A 21,616-nucleotide genomic window follows, 5' to 3' on the forward strand; every position below is an offset into this window, starting at 1 on the left:
CTTAAATGCCTGTTGAATTAATCTGAATTTAATTAAATTGAAGCATCAATCAGGCAAAGGCATGGAGATTTATACTCTCCCCACACCTTTCCTGTACCAACTTTCCCCGATCCCACTTAGAATTATACCCAATGTAACTCTACCCAATTCTTTAAGATCTTGTGTACGATATACCTACCTTAAAGCAAGGTTCAGGTTTCCCTACCTTAATTTTGTAGAGTGCCTACCTGAAACCAAATATTTTTTAAAAGTTATTTCCTAATAACAGCCTTATTTACCTGTATGTGTTTATATGTGTGTATGCGTGTTTGAATGTATACACATACACACTTTATAGTTGAGTAGAACTTTTTGCAAAAGTAAACATACCAAGTAATTTCATAGCCATAATCTCATTTGAACCTCCCAATATCCTTGTGAAGTATGTCAAATTTTATTAATCTTGTTTTATAGTTGAGAAAACTGGGTCTCAAGTTAAGTGATTTATCCCAAAATCCCATAGCCAATAATTTACCGAGCTAGAACCTCAAGTTTTCTACTTAAACGTTCTCTTACTGCTACTCCATGGTACATCTCATTTCCAAAAACTTCAGGTAAATATCCATATTAGTTTGTTGCACTATGATTCCAACTCAGTGCTCTGGATAAATGAGCTGGCCTCTTGAATTTGTAAGCATACTATTTTCTTTTTTTCTTTTTTTTTTGGGGGGGGGGAAGGGCAATGAGGGTTAAGTGACTTGCCCAGGGTCACACAGCTAGTAAGTGTCAAGTGTCTGAGGCTGGTGCTTTATCCACTATGCCACCTAGCTGCCCCCTAAGCATACTATTTTCATGACATGGAGCCTGCCAGCATTTGGGGAATCATTGTTGTCTAGAAAAGGAAAGGACAAACCACTCTAGTATCTTTGTTAAGAAAACCCCAGGGGCAGCTAGGTGGTACAGTGGATAAATCACTGGCCCTGGATTTGGGAGGACCAGAGTTCAAATCTGGCCTCAAATACTTGACACTTACTAGCTTTAGACCCTAAGCAAGTCACTTAACCTTCCTTTGCCCCACGGAAAAAAGAAGAAGAAAGAAAGAAAATCCCAAATGAAGTAAAAAAGATTCGGACATGACTGAAAAACAACTGAAGAACAATGACATCAAGCCAGACCTAATAATTCTTATTCTATATTTTATGTCACATTAACCTGCACATAGCACTTTACCCTTTCGTACAAAGACCTAAATCTGAGACAAATTCACTGAAACACAATCTCAGCATTTGAAGGAACTTGAAAGGCCATCTAGTTCATTAATAAAAGTCCCTGTACAACCTTCTCTACAATGGATCACCCTGACTTTGCTTGAAGACATCCAGTGATGGAAAACTCACCACTTCCCAAGGAATCTAATTACAGTTTTGGATAATTCTGTTAGGAAGCTTTTCTTTCATCAAGCTATTCAGAAATGGAATGAGTTGCTTAATAAAGTGATGAGTTCCGTAGACCAATATCTTGAAAGTGGTCCAATTAACTCAAAAGCAATTACTTTTTTACCCATTTCTACAGAACTTAGGTAACTTTTCATTTAAGAAGCAAATGATGATATGAATAGAGGATGTATTGAAAGATTTTCATTAGGATTCTCAGTTTTGGAAACCTAGACCAGTGAGTGAGGAAAGCCAGCCAGTGACTGTGCTATCCCAGTGAAGTAGGAGCTAGAGCCCAGACTCTCAGGGAAAAGAGTTGGTGGGGATGATTGACAGAGTTGATCCACTCATGATTGCTGTAGTGTCTATAACAGTTTCCTCCCCCTCAATGGAGACACTGAAACAGAACATGTTATTACTCCAGAAATTCTATCCTCCCTTTCCTCTATTAGGATGAAAACACTGACTACCCAGAGACACTGAGGAATTTCATATACTTCATAATATTTTTCAGACATCTCTCACCCTCCACAAATTTTTTTAAAAGAAATAAAATGAAAAGTTATAGTATTTGCCCCAATTCTGAAATAACTGTTCCATACTTTGCTTTTCATACAAATATATATTTTTAGCTACAGTGAAATTCTACTCCTGAAATGGTATGGGTAGCAGTCATTTCTTGGGAATCCATACAGCTGTGAGATTCCCCAATCAGACATGTGCAGAGAAGCAAAACCTTCCTTAGAAAGAAGTTCTATATAGACATTGAATGCAAGGTAGCTCAATCATGATATAATTGACTCTAATTGGCACTCCCACAAGCTGTGAAATTCTTTATCTGTAGCCTAGTGGTAGCACATTAGAAATCTGTAAAGCTTCTTTCCTGACTTTAATTTAAGAACATCAAAGGAAATCTAAAACCCCTGACTCCCACCCCTCAACTAGCTGATCCCAGTAAAAGGAACAGTGCAGTGGTATTCATAAACTGGCAGTTATTTCCTAAGCATTGAGGATCAGCTTTGGGGAGGGAGATTTGATTCCATTGACTGCCCACTGCAAAGCAGAAAATAAATGCTCCTGGGATACGGTAGGGGAGAAATGTCCCTTGCTCCCTTCTTTGAGCTATCAATTTTATGTTATATCCTTTCTAATGTTACACACACACACACACACACACACACACACACACACACACACCCTAGGGTTTTGAGAAGTACCCCCTTTCTGTGAAGAATTTCTTTATTTATCCCACTTATTGTCCAATCTGCTATAAATTTTTGGATCTGAGATTTTAGATCCGAAAGGGACTTCAGAGATCACCTACTCAAAACCTTTCATTTTACAAAAGAGGAAACTAAGATTCCAATTAATCTTGTATTAGTAAAGGTTTGCTGTTTTTTTGTTGTTCAGTTCTTTCAATCATGTCTGACTCTGTGATCCCATTTTGGGGTTTCCTGGCAAAGGTGCTGGAGTGGTTTACCATTTCCTTGTCCAGTGGATTAAGACTAACAGGTTAAGTGACTTTCCCAGGATCATACATCTAGTAAGTGTCTGAGGTCAGGTTTGAACTCAGGTCCTCTTGACTCCATTCCCAGCACTCTATCCACTGTAGCACCTAGTTGTTGCTCAAAGCTACCCATGTAGTAAACAGAACTGAGATTCAAAACCTAGTGGTTTGTCCAAATCCAGATTTATTCCTACCATAATATTCTGCCTCTTTTCTTGTTTCCTTCCTCAATTCATTCTGGTAGTTATTATATCTATATACTTCTGCTAATTGTACATTAGTCCATTTTCCTCCTTTATTAGATTTATTCCCTCCATAGGGTGAGAACTGTCTGTGTTTTTTGTATGTTTCCCAATGTCCTTCTCTGACTCTTCCTCATCACATTTAAATCTCTTTCAGGTTTACCAAGCTCTTTCTTCTACATCCAAAGGAAGTAGGTAGTGCAAATAATATTATTCTCATTTTGCAGGGGAGGAAACTGAAGCTCAGAGAAGTTAAGTGACTTGCTGATAGTCACACAGCTTATAAAATGTCTCTTGATAATAAAGACAGTTCTACTTTCTACTCTGTCAAACTACTTCTTGTAAAATGATAAATACACAATGAGCACTAAGGAGATATTTGAAAAGAGAAACAAGTATTCATGATAAAAATTTCACTTCTTTAAAAAATATATATATCCTGAAGAGGCAGATACAAAAATTGTTCTTTTCCTTCCCACTCTCTAATCACATTTTAGAGACAGGAAAACCTAGGCTTGATATAATAATATTAGCAATTACTTCTCCCATGCTCCAATCAAACTAGTGTCTTTGCTCTTTCCCCTCATGGCCTTCAATTTCACAACCCCATGGCTTGACATGGACTGGCCTTCAACTCCAGAATCCTCTACTTCCTAACCTCTGTCTCTTGGAACCCCTGGACTTTCTCAAGGCTTTTCTCATGTGATACGTTCTTCAAGAGGCTTTTTCTCCCCCTTCAGTTGTTAGTACTCCTCCATTATAACTTTGTTGTTTTTTAACATAAAAGTATTTTATTATATTTCAGTTACATGTAAAGATAGTTTTCCAGATTTGTTTTCATAAGATTTTTAGTTCCAAATTATTCTCCCTCCTTCCCTTCCCTCCTCCTTCTCCAAAACAAAAAAGAATCTGATATAGGTTATATATGTACCATCACATTAAACATATTTCTGCATTAGTCATGTTGTGAAAGAAGAATCAGAACAAAAGAGAAAAAACAAACAAAAAAGTAGAAACAGTATGGTTCAATCTGCATTCAGAATCCACAGTTCTTTTTTCTGGATATGGAGAATATTGTCCATCTATGATGACTTTGCATTCTTCTGTTTACTCATCTGTCAAAACAATATATAGATCCTCCAGTAGAATATAAGCTTCATGAGAGCAGGGACTAGGTCATTTTGCATTCATTCCCCTGCTGTTTCGCACAATATCTGTCTCATATTTACTGCTGAATAGATACTTGGCTTTTTTTTTTGGTTTGGTTTTTGGTGAGGCAATTGGGGTTAAGTAACTTGACCAAGTTCACACAGCTAGTAAGTGTCAAGTGTCTGAGGCCAGATTTGAACTCAGGTCCTCCTGAATCAAAGGCTGGTGCTTTATCCCCTGCACCACCTAGCTGCCCTGAATAGATACTTGTTGATCAGTTGATTAATTTATGAGCGGCTTTATAATGATAGTGCCCTGCATGCATAGTATTCTTTGAATCCCACAATAACCCTGTGCAAATATCACTACCCCCATTTCACAGATAGAAATAATATTATTTTCAGTACCTATATTCTTCTGATGACATTACATGGCTATGAATCATGGAATTAAAAATGTGGGTCAACCAGAGGACAATTGAGAGGTGTGTGAAGGGACTAAAGAGGCCATAGCACATTAGGAGAATATATAAAAAGATCTGTGATGGGGAACTCCTGACATAATAATTCTGTACCAATGCAGATTGATAATCTAACTTTGACTTAATATATAAGAACTGGGGACTTGCCTAATTCATAAAGAGGTTAAGTGACTAGGTCAGAGTCACATAGCTAATAAGTATCCAGGGTAGAGTTTCAGTCCAATTCTTCCTGATCTGTAAGGCAAGCACTCCAGCCAGTAAACATGTTAACTCTATTTAGCAGAACATTTAAAATGTAGGACAAGAGATGGTTGGGCCTGTGGTATTTACCGACAGTCAAGAGACTGAAATGAACATCTCCCAGCAAATTGGGCAGATCCCCTATAGAAGATTTACCAGAAAACATGGACAAGAGTCACAACAGGGGAGCTACAGAAAGATGCCCAATGGAGGGAGAATTCACAATGATAACATCACATATTCATCGAAGTTTTGGAATAATAATTCACCTTTGCCTAGTACTTTATGATTGATAAAATGTTTTCCTCACAACAACATAGAACGATAGGTCTTACAAATATTTTTATCTCCATTTTATAGGCGAGGAGATTAAGTGATTTGCTCATGGTTACTCAACTGGTAAGTATGAAGAGCAGGATTTGACTTTAGGTTTCCTACTACTAAGTGTGACGCTTTATCCTGCACACCACAGAGCCTCTCAGAGAGGTTAAAGGATTTGTATGATATCACTCAGACAGTAAGTAGCAGAGCCACAATTCAAAGCTGAGCCTTCTGATCCTAAGTCCAAGAGCCTTTAGACTGCCTTGTGGCAGGCTGGAAGTCAGGAAGACCCGAGTTCAAATTCTGAACTCAGCCACTTACTATGTGACCTTGGGCAAATCACTTAACCACTGTTTGACTCAATTTCCTCAACTGTAATATGGAGAAAATAATAGCATTTACCTCCTATGGTCGTGAGGATCGAATGAGATAAATTTATAAAGCTTTCAGCATAGATCCTGGACTATAACTGTTGTTTGTCCTTCATTCTCAAAGAGGATTATGACATTAGGGTGATGTCATGACTTGCACTGAATTGGATTTTTTAAGTGAAAGAGAACTGTGTAAGGTCACCAACCTCACTTTCTCCTCCAGAGCCATCTGGGTCTAGTTGTAAGATATTTACCACGACGGCTGGAGATAGCTCTGGATATTTTAGAGCAATTGGGGCTAAGTGACTTGCCCAGTGACACACAGGTAGTAAATATATGAAGTGAGATTTGAATTCAGGTCCTCTTGACTCCAGGGTCAGTGCTCTATCCACTGTGCCACCTAGTACCTCCTAGCATGTAGCAGGCATTTAATAAATGCTTATTTCCTTCCTTCTTTCATAGTTTATGTTTAATAAATAGTTGTTTCCTTCATTCTTTCATACCACTACATGAAGGGAATAACAGCCCTACTTATCAATGTCAGGGCATTGTACACAAATCCTCAGACTCCTAATAATGCAACCTAAATTTTATCACCAGAATGTTTCATCTTCCCAATAGCACTCCAAGGACCACCCACCTATATTCTCCCAAGGAGACAGCAAAAGTACTTTGCCTCTGAACCCATTTGTGATGTTATTATGAATCCTTGGCTACAGATTGGTATATTTTTAGTTGAAGAGCAAATGTTATTTTCTCCAGTTTCTATGGCAAATTGTTTACAAAGTCACCATTTACATGATAAAAATAACATCCAATAAGACGAATTTTCCAGTAGGTGAGATGTAATTTATGACCTTCCTTTAAAGTGCCAGTATCCTATGCATAGATACCATCCTTGTGGCAAAAGTAAAATAAAACACAAATCAAAAGGCCCAGTGATGAGGGAAGAGCCCCTTGTCCTGTACGTCACTGTTTCCATGACTCCAGCAGACATAGTTGCTATAGGCAATGAGCCTTTTTTAGTCAACTGAATAATTAAAACTATTTTACCTATTGCCTAGGATACCACTTCCTGGCTCTCCAGCAGGGCAGCTGAGTAGGCTAGAAGGAAGCCATAAAAAGGAAGAAGATTTTTCTGGACTTTCCTCCCTTGAGTATCCATTGACCTTACCCTGTCTTTTCAGTGATATTTCTCACTATTCCCCCAAGAAATGCCTCTGCTTGCTGTTTTTTTCTCTGTGCCTTTTCCTTACGCTGCTCCCTCAGTGGAAAAACCTCCCCCCCCCCCATCCTGTGCACCTGTCCAAAGCCTTCTAATTCCTCTAGTCTCAAGCTGGCCAATTGCCAAGCAGTCTTTCCTTAAAATCCCAATATAAATTCCTGTCTCCCCTTAAAACTCCCCCAGAACTAACTATTCTGTGGATAACAGTTGAGCTCTTGAATACTCCGACTCTCCTACTACACCCTTATCTCATGGCCAGTCATTCCTTGCCAAACTCCAAGGTTGGATTATTCCCATCAATGGTAGCCATCCCTCTTCTTCAAATGCTACTGATAAAACTCAGGAAAAAATGCAAAATCATACTATTGTACATTACAGATTTGTGGTATGTAATTACAACTAGGTCCTCAATGAAGCAAAGCAACCCTTTTACCTATTATACTTCTTTAATTAAAAACAAATGATCAAATGTGATATTTGTAAAGCACTTAGCATGGTACCTGTTACATAGTAGGTGTTATATAAATGCCTATCTTCTTCCATTTACCTTCACTAATTAATTTCCAATTACCATAGTGTCCATTCCAAAACTTTTCATCCCTCCTATAGTACCCTTTCCTCCACCTACTCAGATGACTACTTCTCCCTATATTTTACTGAAAAATGGAGGCTCTTTGCAAGAACTCCCTATTCTTCCTTTTCTCTTTAGACATCTTCCTCCACTATCTACGACTTCAGTCCAGACTTGATGTGGCCCTTCTTCTTGCCAAGACAAGCCCCCAAAATGTACACATGATCCCATCCCCTACTAGCAGATTGTTCCTACTATCAGCCTCACTGATGCCATTTCTTTTTTTTATCATAGGAATATTTTATTATTTTCTAGTTACATATAGAGATAGTTTTCAACATTTGTTTCCATAAGATTTCTAGTTTCAAATTTTTCTCCCTCCCTCCTCCCTCCCCAAGACAGCAAGCAGTCTGATATAGATTATATATGTACAATCACATTAAACATATTTTTGCATTAGTCATGCTGTGAAAGAAGTATTAGAGCAAAAAGGAAAACCTCAAAAAAAAGAAAGACAAAAAATAGAAATAGCATGGTTCAATCTGCATCTGGATGCCACAGTTCTTTTTTCTCTGGATTTGGAGAGCATTTTCCATCATGAATCTTTGGAACTATCTTGGACCAAGAGTCAAATCTATCACAATTGACCAACACACAATGTTGTTGATACAGTCTACAATGTTCTCCTGGTTCTGCTCAGCTCACTCAACATTAGTTCATGTAAAGTCCTTCCAGGTTTCTCTGAAATCTGCCTGCTCATTGTTTCTTACAGCACAATAGTATTCCATTTCATTCATATACCACAATTTGTTTATTCATTCCCCAAATGATGGGAAACCCCTCAATTTCCAATTCCTTGCCACCACAAAAAGAGCAGCTATAAATATTTTTGTACATGTGGGCCCTTTTCCCTTTTTATGATCTCTTTGGGAAAAAGACCGAATAGTGTTAATGCTGGGTCAAAGGGTATTTGCACAGCTTTATAGCCCTTTGGGCATAGTTCCAAATTGTTCCCCAGAATGGTGGGATCAGTTCACAGTTCCACCAACAATGCATTAGCGTTCCAATTTTTCCACAGCTTCTCCAACATTCATTATTTTCCTTTTTGTCATATTAGCCAATCTGATAGGTGTGAGGTGGTAACAGAGTTGTTTTAATTTGCATCTCTCTAATCAATAATGATTTAGAGCATTTTTTTTCATATGGCCATAGATAGCTTTTATTTCTTCATCAGAAAACTGCCTGTTCATATCATTTGACCATGTCTCAAGTGGGGAATGACTTGGATTCTTATAAATTTGATTTAGTTCCTAATATATTTTAGAACTGAGGCCTTTATCAGAAGTACTGGCTATAAAAATTGTTTCCCAGCTTTCTGCCTCCCTTCTAATTTTGGATGCATTGCTTCTGTTTGTAAAAAAAACTTTTTAATTTAATGTAATGGAAATCATCCATTTTGCATTTCATTATATTCTCTCTCTCTTGTTTGGTCATAAATTGTTCTCCTTTCCATAAATCTGAGAGGTAAACTATTCCTTCCTCTCCTAATTTACCTATGGAATCACCTTTTATGTCTAAATCATGTACCCATTTTCACCTTATTTTAGTATAAGTTGGAAGATGTTGGTCTATGCCTAGTTTCTGCCATACTATCTTCCAGTTTTCCCAGAAGTTTTTGTCAAATACTGAGTTCCTATCCCAGAATCTGGAGTCTTTGGACTGATGCCATTTCTTATAGGAAGACTTTCCTTTATTTCTCATTCATACTATCTTATGTTTACTTATCTATTACATTCCTACAACAGAAGAGACATTTTAGGGGAGGAACTCTTTTTTTTAGTTTATCTTTACAAGCACAGTGCCTTGCATATGGTAGGTGATTAATAAATATATGTTGAATGAAATGGTTGACAACTTACCCACTAAACTATCCCCTCCCCATGGAAGTACCTAGAAGACATCATCTGGATAGACATGATATTGACCAACCAGAACTAGTTTAAAGAAAGACCTAAGATTTATAGTCCAGATATGTAGAGCCAAATGGTATCAGAGGAAATAAAAATTAACTTATTCTAATCTGAAAAAAACTGAACAGGGCAAAGAAGGAGTGATATCAACATACTAGCTTGAGGCACTAGGGAGCTCTAATTGATCAGTAAATAGGACATTTGGGAAAGGACAAGCTGGAATGCAGACTGTAACAGAATGTCACTTTGTCTGAAATGGATGACTTGAGCTGCTCCTCCTATCAGCCATTAGCTAGATGTTTTATGGGTCAGGTGGCTCTGCCCCTTTGTGGAACTTGAATGAAGAGCTGTGTGTACTGATGCACCCTGGAGTCAGGCTGAAAATGCTAGGGATATTTCGCAAAGCATTCTCAATTACCTTAAAAAAATCTCATTGTGATTCATCATCTGTGAATTTACCTAAACAATTTAGGCTATTCCTAGTCTATATCATGTCTTATTCAATTCAATTTCATAAATATTTTAAAGCCCTATTTACAAAGCACTCAAAATACCAAAATGACACAGACAAAATCCCTGTTCTCAAGGCAACTAAATGACAGTGTTGATCTTAGATTCAGGAAAATCAGAATTCAAATAGTATCTCTGGTACCTACTCAGCTGTGTGATCTTGGGAAAGCCACTTAACCTCTGTGTCCTTTTCCTCATGTCTAAAAATAGATAAAATAATAGCACCCAAGTCTCCTAATTATTGTGAGGATCAAGTGATATAAACTATGTAAAGCATTTTGCAAGTCTAAATGACCCATAAAATGCTATTATTATAAAAATTTTATTTTTATTATTATGGAATATAAGTTGTCTTAAGATACAAGCTTCATAGGCTACATGCTATATAGCTATTTTCTTTCATTTGTCCTCAGTTTATCCCCTTCAAATATTCTAGGATTCAATGAACACAGTCCATTTTCTGAATTGAAAATCAGGATTCTTCCAGTCCCAGCTCTGTCACTCTTGTATGACCTTAGGCAAGTCCCTTCAATTTTTTTTTTTCAGGGCAATGAGGGTTAAGTGATTTGCCCAGGGTCACACAGCTAGTTAAGTGTCAAGTGTCTGAGGCCGGATCTGAACTCAGGGAGACATGAATCCAGGGCCGATGCTTCATCCACTGTGCCACCTAGCTGCAACCCCCTTCAATTTTTTAAGGTTCAGTTTGCTCATTTCTAAAATAAGAAGATTGGTTGATGTCACTAGTCTCCAACTTTGGCTCAAGGAGACAGTTAAGAAACTCCATTTTCCCACAGTTTCTAATTAAATTTTAAAAACATATATTAGGTACTTTTTATGTGTAAAACATCTTATTCCCTAATAAGTAGAGAATAGAATCCAACTCAGAACTGTGTTTTGGGCATTGAGGAAGACAAGGAAGCCTCACTGAGCCTCTTTAAGTAGATCTAAGATGAGCCTGAGTGACCACAGTAATGTAGTCCATCGAATCCTTGAAGCACCATATCCTTGGGGATAGTGTCAGTCTCAAACCCTAACTCCTGCCCAAGATAAGAGAACTGATGAAATTGTGGCCCCAAACCTGGGAAGGGGCTCCAATTCAGTTGGAGTGGGGACAGCATTCAGTTCTTCAGCAGGGAGTGCCATCCACATTTCTCAAAAGTGCAAACTCTGGGGGCTAGATAACAAAATCTTTCCTGAGGATAACAACAGAGCAGTGGGAAGAAATGATCAAGTAGTTTGGAGTGAAAGCTCCTGGCATCACTGTCACCCTCTGGTGCAGGTCCACATAACTTCATACTTAAACTATTGCAAAAGTTTTCTGGTGGATCTGCCTGCCTCAAATTTCTCACCATTATGGTCTATCTTTTCCATTCAATTGTACAATTGACCTTTCTCAATGAGAAATCTGACCATGTCATTTCCCTATTCATTTTTGTTTGTTTGTTTGTTTTTGTTTTTGTGAGGCAATTGGGGTTAAGTGACTTGCCTAGGGTCACACACCTAGTAAGTGTCAAGCGTCTGAGGCCGGATTTGAACTCAGGTACTCCTGACTCCAGGGCCAGTGCTCTAACCATTGCGCCACCTAGCTGCCCCCCATTCATTTTTAAATATTTTATTAACATATTTTGTGTTTTATGTCACCAGAATTTCCCCAATAACCCTTCTTGTCTTAGAGAGTTATCCCATATAACAAATAGCATTTTAAAGATAAAAAGTTAAAATCATTGTAACTCATCAATATATTGAAAGAAACTGAAAATATTTGTAATGTGCAAGATTTCTGGATCTCCCATATCTGCAAAGGGGTGGTTGGAAGTATCTCCTCATATCTCTTCTATTGAATAATGTTTGATCTTTATAATTTTGCATCATTCACTTTTGATTCAGGGGGACCGGGCAGGTTGATTACATTGTTGTAGTCATTGTGTACTTTATTTTCTTGGCTCTCTGTACTTCATTGCTTCAGTACATGTTGATCTTTCCATACTTCTCTGAATTCGTCACATCCATCATTTTTTAAAGCACAATAGTATTCCATATAATTAATGTACCATTATTTGTTTACTCATTTCCCCCTTTTATACTCATCTAATTTGTTTCCCAGCCCTTTGCTGTCACAAGAGATGCTGCTATAAATATTTTAGTGTATATTAGAGGCATAGTAAAGGAATCTCATGGTCAAATAGTATGGACATTTTACTCATTTTATTCTTTAATTCTAAATTCCCTAAAATGGTTGTATCAATTTATTTCCATATTGAACTAGTGTACATCTACAAATAGGGATAGTTTTATCTTCTCTTACCTTAGTGCTTTTAATTTACTTATCTTACTGCTGTAGCTAGCTTTTCTAGTAACATATTAAATAATAGTGTGGAGAGTAAACTTCTTTGTTTCACTCCCATATTTATTAGAAAATACACTAGCGTATATCCATTGCATATGAAACTTGCTTTTAGTTTTATGTTATTGATATTTAAGATGAGCCTACTGACCTTGCACAACACTCCCTTACTTAAATCCAGTTCAATGCAAGTCATGACATCACCCCAATATCATGGTCCTCTTTGACATTGAAGGACAAATATCAACAGCATTTAAGATGTTATATTTTTAAAGTTCTTCTATGATTATACTTTGAATTTTTTAATATAAAGGGGTTTGTTCTTTTTATTTTCTGTAGCTATTGAGGTAATCATGAGGTTTTTGATAATTTTGTTTTTATATGACTATACTGATTGATCTCCTAATATTTAAACCATTCTTATATAAATACAACTTGGTGATGATGATTAGATGAATTGATGTAGCCTGATAGGTTTTTTTAAAAAACTGAAACTGTATTCATTTATGATGTTGATCTATAATTCTCCTATTTTTCAAATCCTTTCCTGGTTTATGTATTAGAACTATATTTGGATGACTAAAGGGCTCTAGTAAGGTGTTTTCTTTCTCAATTTTTGAGAATAATTTATGCATTACAGGTGTTAGTTGTTCTTTAAAGTTTTATAAAATTATCTTCTAAATCCATAAGTACTCAGAGTAATTTTCTCCTTTACTAGTTCTTTTATGATGAGTTCTACTTCCTTTACTGAGATTGCACAATTTAAGTTATCTAAATGGACTTTTGTTAGATTAAGTATATTATATTTTTTAAGTCACCCCTCCTATTTCTTTCATGTTCTCAATTTCTTATGAATTTGTTATGAGTTTACCTTATTTGCTATTTTGGTGATTTAAGTTTCTACAGTTTTTCTTTTTAATCATATTAGTTAATTATTTATTAATCAATTTTATTTTCCTTTTCAAAGGACCTGCTTTCAGTTTTATTTATTATTTTAATATTTTTTGTTTCTAGGTTACTTATTCCTCCTTTAATTTTAATATCTTTTCTTTTGTGCTTATTTTTGGTATTTTTCTAACTCTAATATTCAAGTGACCAGTCCTCTTTTTTTCTTTTTTGTTAATGTTTGTAGAGATATTAGTTTTTTCCTCTGAGGAAAATAGTCCTCCCAGAAATTAGGTATACTCCAGAAATTTGGGTATGTTGTTTCATCATTAAAATTTTCTTTCACATAATTATTATTTTTTTATTTTTTGTTCTTTGACCCACTCATTATTTGGATTTAATTGTTAAATCTCCATTTGGGTATGTATCTTTTGTTTATAGTCCCTGGATTGATTTTTTTTATAGTTATAGTTTCTAAAGGGTGGATTTATTAGTCTTCGCATATGTACAGTGGTTTGTAATATTTCTGTGGCATAACAGTTACTTTTTGTAAAAGTTCCATATGGTACTGAAAAACATGCATTAATCTCTTGTAATTCCATTTAGAAGACACCATAAGTCTTTTAGTCCTATTCCTCCAGCAATTTCTGCAGATCTATAATTTTCCTTTTCTTTATCTTTGTGTTAGACTTATTCAAAACAGAGAGAGGGACACTGAAATCTCCTGTCATTACTGTGTTACTGTCTATATCTTCTTGTAATTCATTTTATATTATGAATTCAGATGTCAAATAATTTGGAGCATAAAAATTTAGTTGATATCGGTTTGTTTTGTGTGATTACTTTCAGCATAATGTAGTTTCCTTTTAAAATCTCTTCTATTTTGAATGTTTCTGCTTCACCTAATAATATTGCTGTAACTTGTGCTCTTTTGGATTCATTTGATGCATAGTAAGTTTTTTTTCCAGCCACTAATTTTTATTTTGTGTCTTTATTTTTTAATATGTATCTTATAAACAACAGATTGCAGTTTCATTTTCTTAATCTATTTTCCCCATGTGATTGGATTATTTAATACATTTACATTTAAAATTACAATTACATTTATATTTTCCTTTATGTGTCTCTATTATTTTCTTTCCCTCTCTCCCCCTGTAAACATGGTACTATTACTAATTATTTTAGCTAAATCTATTTTAAAACAATTATGAGATATTATAATTAACAACTGATACCTTGGGGAAATTCAGAGCTTCTTCCCTTCTCCTAAAGCCCTCACTATTAGACGTCCAGTTTCTCCTTGAAATTAGATTGCACCGAATCTCTTAATGTTGATCAGACCCATGCTGAGCTTCTAAGCAATTTAGGATGGAATCTCTTTGTGTTCTACTCAAGCTTGGGTACAGACAGATATTTTGCCTCTCTGTCCAGGGAGTGGTCACTCAGCCTTCCCATTGAAAAGGGTATATATTTTTTGAATTGATAACCCAAAGTTGGAGGTGGTATGGTGTAACCCCTCATTTTCATTAGCCTTCATTTCATTAGGCTACCTCCAAATTACATGAATCAATTAGATTTGATTCCTGTTTGATGAACCACCTACTGTTAGAAGGGTATATAAGCTTAGAGAGGCAGCTAGGTGGCACCAGCCCTGGATTCAGGAGGACCTGAGTTCAAATTTGGCCTTAGACACTTGATACTTAGTAGCCGTGTGACCCTGGGCAAGTCACTTAACCCTCATTACCCTGCAAAAAAAAAAAAAAAGAGAGAGTATATAAGCTGTAAGCCCTGCCACCATGATTGTCTTTGGTCTGAGAGAGAGGTTCAATAACCATCTTTTTATTAATAACCTATTAGCCTTATTGTTTGCTGGTGCTAATACTTCAGCCTTATTGCTGTCTATAGAGCATGCGTCCTGAGTACCTTACTGTATGGCAGCAAAACATGGACTACATATACTAGACAAGAGAAGAAGCTGAACAGCTTCCACATGTGCTGTCTTTGGCTCATCCTTGGCATATCTTGGTCAGTCACCAACACGGAAGTGCTCCAACTCGTACAACTTCTGAGCATTTACACACTACTGAAATAAAGACGGCTGCGCTGGCTTGGTCATGTGCACTGCATGCAAGATGGGCGCATTCCTAAAGACCTACTTTACGCAAGTTAGCCTCAGGCCAAAGACCTACTGGACGTCCCCAGCTTTGCTACAGGGATGTATGCAAGTGAGACTTGGGGGCTCTGGGAATAGACATCGACAGCTTGGAGGAGATTGCCAAGGACCGTGCCCAATGGAGTTCAGTATTCAGGAGCAGCTTGCTCGCAGCTGAGATGGGCCTTCAAGCTCTGGAGGAAAAAAAATGAATGAGACGCAGGAACCTACGAGCAACAGAGAGTGCAGTTTTCCATTGCAGCAGGAGCTGAGGTTCCCGTATGGGACTGCACAGCCACTGTGGCCTGTGGCTCTTCAAGGTGCTGATCCATGGTCGTCCACGACTGGTGGAAGCCTACTACTATTAGCCTTATTAATAAAATGATTAAATTACCCAGAAGTTGTCTCTCATATTTTTAATTGCCACACAGTCCTATTACCAAAGCTCTTTTCTTCTTACCCTCAAGCCTTAATCCCTCTTGTTTGTCACCCTTTTCCCTAGTTATGGAGTGTTATTTATTACTCTTTCCCCCTTTTATCTAGGTATTTAATTCTCCTTTGATTTTTTTTCTCTTCTCATTTAACTTGTCAAGTAGTAGAATCTCCCTTCCTCTTCTGCAATCTTTGTTGTTTGTTCTTAAATTTTCATTTTGTTGCACCTTTTCCTTCTCTCTTTGATCCCTTTTCAATAAACTCCAGTGGTTCTCAATCATTTATATGACCAAATAGAAAATTCTCTGTTTGACATTTAAGTCTCTTTATAACCCAAACCCTTGCTACTTTTTCAATCTTCTTACCCCTTATTCCATTTACCTCACTTATTCTGAGATCAAGACATTGGTCTCCTAGCTGTCTTCCCATAAAATATTTTTACTGACTGTCCCCAATATCTAGAATTCCTTCCAAGATATCTATATCTAGACCTATATCTATATCTACATATCTATGTATAGCTAAATATGTATATACATATGTGTGCGTATGTGTAAATTTTCCCTATAGGAAAAGAATAGAGAATTTCCCCAGCTTGACCAAATGGAACAATTTGAGATCTCAGATAGCCAATGCATCCTGATTCTTCAGATTTGGTACTGCACAATTTAGTTCCCTTTCAGGCCTTAGGATGAACAAAACTGCATCTAAGGTACTACTGAGAAAACATTTGAGAAACACTAGACTGGATGGGCTAGAGCTATAGCACTAAAGTGCTATAATTCTGATTCTTTCTCTTCTTAAATACAGTAATATGGGCAGAGGGGGGAGTGTGATATTTCAGAGGCCAGGATTTTTAGGGGATTAGTGATAGTCTTAGGAAAATATCTTGCAATTCATTTATATGTGATTCATTTATGGTTCCCAGAATAAATAATTTTCTTTTCTATCAAAGCTGTACATTCAATGTTCTTCTGTATTTGATGTTCAGCCTAAAAGGATCACAGAACATGGACTTGTACATTGTGTTCCATGCTGCCTTTATTTCATTTTGATTTTGCATTGAGGAATAAGTTTTAGAGAATTGCAAAAATGGCAGAATTAAGTTAAGGTAAAATATATCATGTACCATTCAGGAACTAGATTTAGTTAAATATTAAATGATTTTCCTTTTGATTGTATAACCTTGTAATAGGAAGGCAGGTACACTAAGCATGATTTTTGCCATTCTCTGAGACCTGGCTCAGCTGCCACTTCTTAGGTGAAAATTTCCTTGATCACCCTAGTCCAAATATATATACATGTGTGTGTGTGTGTGTGTGTAATAATTTTTATTCTCAAACTATGGAACTCTCATTCTAATTTATGTTACAGTTAGTTGTGCTGTCCTCTTGTCTCCTCTAATACAATAAACACTTCTTCGGTGTAGACAATAGTCTTGTTATAATATTATAATATTCATCTTTGTATCCCCTTTAGTGCCTTGACACTTAGACTTTGCACATAATAGGTGTTTAATAAATGTAGGTTTAATTAAATTTGAAAACCTAAGAACTAGGATCTCATTTCTAAATGATCTTGCTAATGACAGGAAAACTAGTATTTGTGAGATCAGCCATTTGAAGGGTACCTTCCTTTATAGTTCTAGTGACCTCCCCGCACAAAAGAAAGGAGTTGATGAGATCATTTCACACTAAGTTGTCATTGTTATGGTGTTGACCTTCCCAAGGAAGCTTTCTTTTTTTGTTGAGTGGAGGATATGGGGAGGTTATGCTTAGCCTAAAAATAGAGCTAAAGTTGGAATTTTACCTGCCATGGCAACTGGATGAGAAAATGTTTTGCCCATGGATGGAGTCAAGTCCCATACTTTCAAATTATACCACCACGGAAATAACTGCTCTCTTAAATCCATCCTTCAAATCAATGGCAAAGTGATTGTACTAATGTTAAGGTCTGACCATAAGACTACCTTGCTCAAAGAGACAGCAATATTGTTTGGTGAAGAACTGTGAATGACAACTATCCTCAACAATACAATGATCCAAGACAATCCCAAAGGACTAATAATGAAACATACTATCTACTTCCAAAGAAAGAACCTATATTGAAGGAACACAAACTGAAGCATGCTATTTTTCACTTTCTTTCATTTTTTTCTTTTATTCAAGTTTTCTTGTACAAAATGACTAAAATGGTAATGTTTTACATAATCGTACATGTATAAACCATATCTACTTACTGCCTCAGGGAGGGGAGAGGGGAGGGAGGGGAGGAGGGATATAAATTGGAACCAATAACTATAAATAAAAATGTTTATTACTTTAAAAAATCTTCAGTGATATACAATTGTGACGGAATATTACTGTGCTATAATAAATGACAAGCAGGATTATTTTGGAAAAATCTGGAAAGACAAGAACTGATACAACGTGAAGAGAGCTTAGAATAAGTAGAACATTGTACACAATGAAATCAATATCATATGATGAAGAACTATGAATGGCTTAGCTATTCTCAGTAATAGAATGATCCAAGACAATCCCAAAGGACTCATGATGAAGCAACCTATCCACCACCAGAGAAAACCTAATACTCTCTGACTATAGACTGAAGCATGCTATTTTCTTTCCTTCCTTCCTTCTTTCTTTCAAGGTTCTATATCATCTGACCCCATCCTACCTTTGCACCCTTATTTCCCACTAAACCTTTTTATATATTCAATATTCTAGCCAAGCTAAACTACATGAGCTATTCTTCCATTTCATCCTACCCCTCCTACTTCCCTGCATTTATACTTACAACTCCCTTTGCCTGGAATGAGTTCCCTCCAAATCCTCCCTGTTGACATCTTTCTCTTTCTTCAAAGCTCAACTCAAGGACAATGATTTTTTTCATGATCCACCCAGCTATAGGTCAGCCCTTTCTCCTTGAATCGCTCACTCTCTTTGTTATCTCCTCTGTCCTTCTCATTCCAACTTGAATTATAAATGTTTTTATATCTCTCATCCCCTCGCTACTTTGTAAACCACTATGGAATATGGGAGTTCCTTTCTGTGTTCCTAGTGACTACCAAATACCTTGTAATTCATAGCATCACATGATATCTATTTGAACACTTTCTTTTTGCCCAGAGTATGGACTTACTTTTTCTTAATTATTGAGTGAAAGGGTGATTTGTTTCTGTGTTTATATTTTGACCTAACAAGCATTTATTAAGTTCCAGCTGTGTGTCAAGTCCAGTGCTAAAATCTGGATATAGACAGACAAAAAAGTGACAATAGTCTGTGCCCCCAATGGGTTTACATTCTGTGAGCATGGGTGGGTGTGGAAATGTAACATGTACACAGATAAGTAAAAAAATATGCAAAATAAATACCAACTATTTTGTGGGTACTGGGAGTGCTAATAGTTTGGAGATATTAGGAAAAGCCTCTTGTAGAATGTGACATTTGAGCTTGAGAGTCCAAGAGACAGAAGTGAAGAAGAACTTGGAAAGTTCTTCCATACCTCCTTCTGTATGTTTGAGCAGTGTCCCTAAATTTTTTAAAAACTTTAAAAAAATATTTGTATAAGTAGTTTGATTTCCCTCAATTAAGACAGAAATTTGGTGAATTTTATTTAAAACAAAAAATACTTTTAGGCATGCCTCTGCCTGGCATGATACCGTCCATATGCTTGTTTCCTGAACAGTATCAGTAGAGCAATGTTAGAAATAGCTTGTATTCATGAGCTAGCTGACCCCAAAGGTCCCTTCCCAGCTCTAAAATTCTTCTGTTCTGTGTGTGACAATTCATTAGAACTCAACTGGGAATTTCTAGGTACTCAGAAAGAATGAAGATCATTTGATATTATTGCTTGGGATCTAGTAGGGTTGGAAGGAGAGAACTCAGAGCCTCCTTCATTTATGCACATCATAATGTAATTCTGGTACCTATCGGGTCTTGCCACTCAATAGCCTTCAGGTTATTATAGAGACATAAAATTGTTTAGGGACAATAGTTGTGAAGAAAAAAAATTAAGCAGTGTGGGTGGGTGTGAAATTCCTATAGCCAGTCATTAGTGTCTAAGATCTTTGTCATAATTCTAATCCCATGTTAGGATTTTCAGTACCATTAAAAATATTTACTAAATTTCCACATGTGCATGGAGTGCCAGTAGGTACATAAGGTACAAGGAGTGTGTGTTCATAGGACTTATTTTCCCACAACATTTGAAACTGATAGATTTTCTCCAAGAGGCCCAAGTCTGAGCCCACAAAATGGTAGCATCAACAGTTGATAACTGATCGATGAGGAGGCTTTACAAGGAAGAAGATTTTAAAAGCCAAGAGAGCCAAGGAGGACAATGGTTGGAATCAGCATGATCTGGTGCTGTGGTCAAGGCAGAGATAGAAAGAGAGAGATGGCCATATGGAGTATGGGACATGGTGTCCTAAATCTTGACATCCTGTCTGGATCAGGGCAAGAGCTTTCAGTCAGTTTTCAGCCTGCCCCAAGGGATTCCAGGGAAAGATTCCAAGAAGCAGATGGCATCCCACTCTAATCTTCCACTGCTTGCACTCAGCATCGCAAAGTGACAGTACCCTCCTGCTATCCTAGAAAGTCAGAGGAATTGAAGGGGAATTGGATTATAATTCCCCAGAAATTACAGGAGATTTGCATCTTTTTTGTATGAGTATAGGGAATGTTTTATCATTTGATCCTTTCTTTATTTGTGGATTTTGTCATGTTTTAAATGCTTTGCAATTGGATTTGTGTCTCTAGTTTGCCCAGCAATAGAGTAACTTATCAGGAAGGTACATGAGTGATAGACTGAATAATTATCAACTCAAAACAGCTATGCTGAGCCTAGGATTGGACACAGGGGGTACCACAGATGCATTTGACCAAAGCTAAGATGAGAATATCTTTTCTAAACAACAATCCTAACTCAATACATTTCAGCCCCTACTTAGTATGTGGTGCCTGGAGGGTTTTGCCATTAAAGGCATCTTGCCTGAAAAAAATAGAAAATAAAAGAACCTCATACCCATTTCTGCAAAAAAAAAATGGTGGAATCTGACTGAGTCAAAATGCAAATTAATTCAGAATCAGTAGAGACATGCAGGGTAAGCATGTAAGAGGCTCAAACAGTATAAAAACATGATTTTCTTTTTGGCTGAATTGGATCCTAATTGTCTCCTGCATAAAATCACAAGTGCCTCTTTTCCTGTGTCTCTCCAGTATTAAGTCTCTTAACACAATTCTGTGGAGTCATTTGCATCTCTCAAGGTATGGTACACCTTAGAGACTCAGCCAGTCAGAACTCTAATTAACTGCAGGATTTCACTCCCTAGATTTTTAATAACCCTTTATCGGGTGAGGAAACTATGTCAAGCATTCTAATCATTTGTAATTCTCTAAAATATCTCCATCCACTCACCATTTCCCTTATCATTGTGACAATGTCATGTCCCACTTTGGATATGTGAAATGACTTTTAGCCAAGTGAACAGACTAGAGGACATTTGGTTTCATTGCACTAGTATTCCCATCCAATGTTCCTGAGCTTTGAAGAAAAAGAAATGCAGGAATAAATTCTAATTACATTACTGTATTTGTTTTAGTGATCACAATGAGTATAACTCTCCCCTTCAAGTGACAATCAGTGTGTTGGTGGTAGGGGATGATGCTGATGATAATAAAAAATAGTAACTGACATTGATAGAATTTTATAGTATTTTAGTCTATAATATCTCACTTTATCTTAATGTCTCTGTGAGGGCCAGTAGTACAATTAAAACTATGAAATTATTGTCTTTTTCT

Source organism: Dromiciops gliroides, chromosome 2, assembly GCF_019393635.1.
Source record: "Dromiciops gliroides isolate mDroGli1 chromosome 2, mDroGli1.pri, whole genome shotgun sequence".
Taxonomy (NCBI): domain Eukaryota; kingdom Metazoa; phylum Chordata; class Mammalia; order Microbiotheria; family Microbiotheriidae; genus Dromiciops; species Dromiciops gliroides.